Source organism: Coregonus lavaretus (genome assembly GCF_964263955.1).
Source record: "Coregonus lavaretus genome assembly, chromosome: 23".
NCBI lineage: Eukaryota > Metazoa > Chordata > Actinopteri > Salmoniformes > Salmonidae > Coregonus > Coregonus lavaretus.
The window spans coordinates 34,077,512-34,085,021 of NC_140010.1; positions in this window are offsets into that span (position 1 = coordinate 34,077,512).

Here is a 7,510-nt window from a genome sequence, read left to right on the forward strand (position 1 = left end):
GAGCTCCGACTTTCCGACCTGAAGATCACTGACATCAATATTTGACCTCGTATTTTTGCGAGTTCCCAGTTGTCTTGATCGCACCATGAGGCAACTGGGAACTCAGGAAAAAAACGAGGTCGAAACATTCGGTCAGTGATCTTCAGGTCAGAAAGTCTGAGCTTTAGAAACAAATGTTCCCAGTCGGAGCTCGTTTTTTGTCAAGGGTACATTTTGGCTCTATAGAGAAAATATTTCAAGAGTCTGAATAAGAATACAATTTGGATAAAGCCACAGAAAAAATAAATTACAGAATAAGACCAGTACGATATGTCAGGAACCCTGACCAGACACCTTCGTACCTATGTTGTCTATGTTGCAAGATTGATGTAATTCTCTCCATGTCAGCAAGTTCCCCGCATAGACCTAACCACATATCTTGAGGGAGTATGTTAATTTTTCCAGCATTTTGTTACACATTTCCTTGCTGCTGCTAAATTATAATCTATCAATTTAAGTGGAGAGGATTGAAGTGTATCCACAGGAACAATACCTAGAAGGAGATTACATGGGTCTGGTTGAATAATGATACCTGTGATGTCCTGTATAATATGAAGAATTTCAGACCAGAAATACTTGATTTTCGGACATTGTTAAATTATGTGATAAACAGTAGCGACCCGTCATTTTGAGTCCCAAATTTTTAGCTTAAAAATAACAAAAACATAATTGTTTTTTGGGGTGGCTTACCTGTTTTGCATTTTATTTTGGCATTAATACGTGTCACATACCAGTTTGCAAACAATGTAAAAAATATATATATATTATCATTGAGTTAATAAAGCCACATACAAACATTGTCTCTTTTTTGCTTTCTTGAGTGAGGCAGCTCCAAAATGCAGGTGTTTCAGCCTAGCTCAGTGCTTTCTGTGGTGGTGGGGCAGCCAGCAGAAAATACGGAGCATAGGTGTTGGTAATGATCTCTAGTTGCGCCATGATTATGATAAATCTTTTTTAATCCTTGTCATATGAAGAGAAATAATGAAGAGAAATTATTGATAAAACGTAGTTGGAAATAGCAAATTCAACAATGAGTGGTTTGGAAGGAATCAGTGACAGTGGCTAACTGCAAGCATTGCAACGCAATCACTAGCCTGCTATTCAGTGGAGTGACTGTGTGGTTCCAAACCTGGGATTAAGGGTCTCTTTTCCAAGTGTAAAATGATAAACATTCAACATTTGCCATGCTGTCAATGAATCATGATTTGTGCCGCGCACAGAACAACTGTTAACTCGGAAGTCTTGAACTCACTGAAGTCAAGTTAACTGGGAAGTCGGGAAAAAACTAGCTCCGACTGGGAAATACGTTTTGAACGGTCATCCAACTCGGAATTGTAAATCGGGAACTCGGGCCTCTTTCTTGAGCTACGACATGAAGATCAATGACATCATCATGAGTCGACCTTGTTTTTTTCGGAGTTCCCAGTTGTCTTGAAAGCACCATAAATCCAGAGAATGCCAGACTTTGATGACAAAATTTGCCCACGAAGGACCGCCGCTCCACCTTCCTGTTCAAGTGAGCACAGCACAACAAGGTGAATCCAAGAATATCTTGTATGCTGCTGCATAAATTATGTAATATGCCAGGAAGATACAGTGGGGGAAAAAAGTATTTAGTCAGCCACCAATTGTGCAAGTTCTCCCACTTAAAAAGATGAGAGAGGCCTGTAATTTTCATCATAGGTACACGTCAACTATGACAGACAAAATGAGGAAAAAAAATCCTGAGAATTACATTGTAGGATTTTTAATGAATTTATTTGCAAATTATGGTGGAAAATAAGTATTTGGTCAATAACAAAAGTTTCTCAATACTTTGTTATATACCCTTTGTTGGCAATGACACAGGTCAAACAAGTCTTCACAAGGTTTTCACACACTGTTGCTGGTATTTTGGCCCATTCCTCCATGCAGATCTCCTCTAGAGCAGTGATGTTTTGGGGCTGTCGCTGGGCAGCACGGACTTTCAACTCCCTCCAAAGATTTTCTATGGGGTTGAGATCTGGAGACTGGCTAGGCCACTCCAGGACCTTGAAATGCTTCTTACGAAGCCACTCCTTCGTTGCCCGGGCGGTGTGTTTGGGATCATTGTCATGCTGAAAGACCCAGCCACATTTCATCTTCAATGCCCTTGCTGATGGAAGGAGGTTTTCACTCAAAATCTCACGATACATGGCCCCATTCATTCTTTCCTTTACACGGATCAGTCGTCCTGGTCCCTTTGCAGAAAAACAGCCCCAAAGCATGATGTTTCCACCCCCATGCTTCACAGTAGGTATGGTGTTCTTTGGATGCAACTCAGCATTCTTTGTCCCCCAAACAGTTTTTACCAAAAAGTTATATTTTGGTTTCATCTGACCATATGACATTCTCCCAATCCTCTTCTGGATCATCCAAATGCACTCTAGCAAACTTCAGACGGGCCTGGACATGTACTGGCTTAAGCAGGGGGACACGTCTCGCACTGCAGGATTTGAGTCCCTGGCGGCGTAGTGTGTTACTGATGGTAGGCTTTGTTACTTTGGTCCCAGCTCTCTGCAGGTCATTCACTAGGTTCCCCCGTGTGGTTCTGGGATTTTTGCTCACCGTTCTTGTGATCATTTTGACCCCACGGGGTGAGATCTTGCGTGGAGCCCCAGATCGAGGGAGATTATCAGTGGTCTTGTACAGTGGGGAAAAAAAGTATTTAGTCAGCCACCAATTGTGCAAGTTCTCCCACTTAAAAAGATGAGAGAGGCCTGTGATTCTCATCATAGGTACACGTCAATTATGACAGACAAAATGAGAAAAAAGAATCCAGAAAATCACATTGTAGGATTTTTAATGAATTTATTTGCAAATTATGGTGGAAAATAAGTATTTGGTCACCTACAAACAAGCAAGATTTCTGGCTCTCACAGACCTGTAACTTCTTCTTTAAGAGGCTCCCCTGTCCTCCACTCGTTACCTGTATTAATGGCACCTGTTTGAACTTGTTATGAGTATAAAAGACACCTGTCCACAACCTCAAACAGTCACACTCCAAACTCCACTATGGCCAAGACCAAAGAGCTGTCAAAGGACACCAGAAACAAAATTGTAGACCTGCACCAGGCTGGGAAGACTGAATCTGCAATAGGTAAGCAGCTTGGTTTGAAGAAATCAACTGTGGGAGCAATTATTAGGAAATGGAAGACATACAAGACCACTGATAATCTCCCTCGATCTGGGGCTCCACGCAAGATCTCACCCTGTGGGGTCAAAATGATCACAAGAATGGTGAGCAAAAATCCCAGAACCACACGGGGGAACCTAGTGAATGACCTGCAGAGAGCTGGGACCAAAGTAACAAAGCCTACCATCAGTAACACACTACGCCGCCAGGGACTCAAATCCTGCAGTGCCAGACGTGTCCCCCTGCTTAAGCCAGTACATGTCCAGGCCCGTCTGAAGTTTGCTAGAGTGCATTTGGATGATCCAGAAGAGGATTGGGAGAATGTCATATGGTCAGATGAAACCAAAATAGAACTTTTTGGTAAAAACTCAACTCGTCGTGTTTGGAGGACAAATAATGCTGAGTTGCATCCAAAGAACACCATACCTACTGTGAAGCATGGGGGTGGAAACATCATGCTTTGGGGCTGTTTTTCTGCAAAGGGACCAGGACGACTGATCTGTGTAAAGGAAAGAATGAATGGGGCCAAGTATCGTGAGATTTTGAGTGAAAACCTCCTTCCATCAGCAAGGGCATTGAAGATGAAACGTGGCTGGGTCTTTCAGCATGACAATGATCCCAAACACACCGCCCGGGCAACGAAGGAGTGGCTTCGTAAGAAGCATTTCAAGGTCCTGGAGTGGCCTAGCCAGTCTCCAGATCTCAACCCCATAGAAAATCTTTGGAGGGAGTTGAAAGTCTGTGTTGCCCAGCGACAGCCCCAAAACATCACTGCTCTAGAGGAGATCTGCATGGAGGAATGGGCGAAAATAGCAGCAACAGTGTGTGAAAACCTTGTGAAGACTTACAGAAAACGTTTGACCTGTGTCATTGCCAACAAAGGGTATATAACAAAGTATTGAGAAACTTTTGTTATTGACCAAATACTTATTTTCCACCATAATTTGCAAATAAATTAATAAAACATCCTACAATGTGATTTTCTGGATTTCTTTTCCTCATTTTGTCTTTCATAGTTGACGTGTACCTATGATGAAAATTACAGGCCTCTCTCATCTTTTTAAGTGGGAGAACTTGCACAATTGGTGGCTGACTAAATACTTTTTTTCCCCACTGTATGTCTTCCATTTCCTAATAATTGCTCCCACAGTTGATTTCTTCAAACCAAGCTGCTTACCTATTGCAGATTCAGTCTTCCCAGCCTGGTGCAGGTCTACAATTGTGTTTCTGGTGTCCTTTGACAGCTCTTTTGTCTTGGCCATAGTGGAGTTTGAAGTGTGACTGTTTGATGTTTTTTTTCTATTTTATTTTTTATTTTTTTTGTAGTCATTTAGCAGTTGTGGACAGGTGTCTTTTATACTGATAACAAGTTCAAACAGGTGTCATTAATACAGGTAACGAGTGGAGGACAGAGGAGCCTCTTAAAGAAGAAGTTACAGGTCTGTGAGAGCCAGACATCTTGCTTGTTTGTAGGTGACCAAATACTTATTTTCCACCATAATTTGCAAATAAATTCATTACAAATCCTACAATGTGATTTTCTGGAAATGTTTTTCTCAATTTGTCTGTCATAGTTGATGTGTACCTATGATGAAAATTACAGGCCTCTCTCATCTTTTTAAGTGGGAGAACTTGCACAATTGGTGGCTGACTAAATACTTTTTTTGCCCACTGTATACTGAGATCATGTGACAGATCATGTGACACTTAGATTGCACACAGGTGGACTTTATTTAACTAATGATGTGACTTCTGAAGGTAATTGGTTGCACCAGATCTTATTTAGGGGCTTCATAGCAAAGGGGGTGAATACATGTGTGCGCATACCACTTTTACATTATTTATTTTTTTGAATTTGTTGAAAGAAGTTAGTTTTTTCATTTCACTTCACAAATGTTGAGTATTTTGTGTATGTCCATTGCATGAAATCCAAATAAAAATCTATATCAATTACAGGTTGTAATGCAACAAAATAGGAAAAACGCCAAGGGGGATGAATACTTTTGCAAGGCCCTGTATGTAGGCCCTAACAGTTTGTGGGCACCATTTGTCACCGTTATAGTGCAATTCATGTATTGTTTAGTGTTGTGTTGTGTAGTGGCTTTGCTGGCATGCATCCCACTTTTTTTTTTTGCCCCACCAAGTTTTACATGCTAAAATCGCCACTGGTGATAAAGTACCTATTTGTCCACACTGCCTCCAACACGTAGCGGATATTCATTTTTTAATTGTATTAAGTTTATCAGGGCTCATAGAAAAAGTAGTACTTTGAATTGAAACTCCCTTAGCTTAGCTATCATACAGAACTAAAAATGCCTGTCTCAAGCTTCACATCAGTCACCAGGGCCATGATGATCTGGATGAGACTGCAGAATCGAGGCTAAGGTAAGAATCTCTGGTAATTAATAAACATTTAGTTATTAATAAATTGGCAAAAGTTGTTTAAATTGACAATTTTGTGAACTGTCTTGGGCATGTTTTAAATGGAAAATGCCTGTTATCTAGCTAGGTCATAGTTAGCTAGTTAGTAACATTAGCCTGGCTAGATGGCTACATTACCCATCTATGTGGTCCTCTGTAGCTCAGCTGGTAGAGCACGGCGCTTGTAACGCCAAGGGAGTGGGTTCGATCCCCGGGACCACCCATACACAAAAAAATGTATGCACGCATGACTGTAAGTCGCTTTGGATAAAAGTGTCTGCTAAATGGCATATTATTATTTATTATTATCTACTTGTCTAGCCTTTAAATGCATGAGAAATTCATAAAAACGAGTTTAACTTTCTTTGGCTTTTATAAACCAACAGTCTAGCTTGCTAGCTAACTTAGATGGTGAAGCTAGGGCTAGGCGTCCTTGATAATGTTTGTATCTGTGGGTGAGGGGTGGGTAGCCTACTTCAAGTACTACTTGACTTGTAGCTACCCCAACTAGCTGTATTATTTTAGTCTGGCTTTTTGAGAGGTTTCAGAGATGGACTGATTTGCATCATCTCTTGAGTCAACAGTGTGGTTACTTTACTGCGGGAAACCATTGATATGTTTGCTGTTGCCCTCTGGACAGCAGATCATTAGTATAGCTAGCCTAGTAGGCAAGGTTATGTAACCTTATTTAGTCCTACCTGCTATGGTGGGTTTAAAATGTATTGGTATTCACACGTTTGTTTTTGAGGTAGAATTACTGTCATGTTATTGATGCTAAATTGCAAACCTTCTTTTTTGGGTGTGCCTGAGGCGTACCACCTCTCAATTCGGTAAGCTGTTTCAAAACTGGAACACTATTCTCCAGCTTTGGTCTGTTTCAGTCATTGCAGGAAATCCTGAAGAGCAGGACTGTGTGAAGGGTTTTGTCCCAGCCCAGCTCTACCACTTGACTTAAATAATGTTAAATAATCAACATACCAAATCACGGCGATAGGCTATGTAAAAAAAGGCCCTTCCTTTCAGTCAATCAGTGAGTTTGAATGGACATTTGGACTCTGACTCCGCCCACTCTAGCTAATGTTTTTAGTCGTTAACAGAAAAAAAGACGCAAGACCGAGTTTTCACTGTTTATTTTAGAAGTGTTGTGTGTGCATCAGCAATGTAAATTGGGGCCTTATATTGTTGTGGATAGTTTATGATGATTAATACATGCTACTGAAACCTTGCTAGTGTTGGTTGTCTTGTTACGTATGTAATGTATTTGTTCTGTCGCCAGCTGTTCGCATTGTTGACCTGTTTAGCTAATGCATACTATCATCTAAATACAGAATTGCCAGCTACTGTAACCATTGCATATTTGTAGCTATTATTATGTGCATGCAACTATTACTGTAAGATGTTGTTATGTGCAAGAAAGTAAGGAAGATTCTAGACGGCTTGGTGCACTCCCGCATGTGCACTTGATTTATGGCCTATTAGATAAGATAAATCATGACTGGCAGCAGTAATTAGCCTCTCTCTCTGTTAAGATGCTGACATCTTATCTGTAGTAGTATTGTGTGAATATATGTACATGTAATGCTATGCTATGTACAGATCCAATTGTATAGCTCCATTACCACTGTTGACCTGTTTGTATATTTTCCTTTCCTTTAGAAACCACAATGTTCACTTCTATGTGTGTTGTGACGGCCCTGAATATTTCTGAACCGTCTCAAGGCTTCTCCTTCTAATAGGGCGCTTCCCCTTTAATTCCCCATTAAATAGCCAGCATCAGCTGCGCAAAAGAAAAGTGGTGATTGAGACCTGAATGAGGATGTGTACTACCTTCAGTTCATGAAGCTTCGCCATTACGTTTGTTTTGTGGCCTTACAGTGTGTTTTGTGGCCTTAAAGC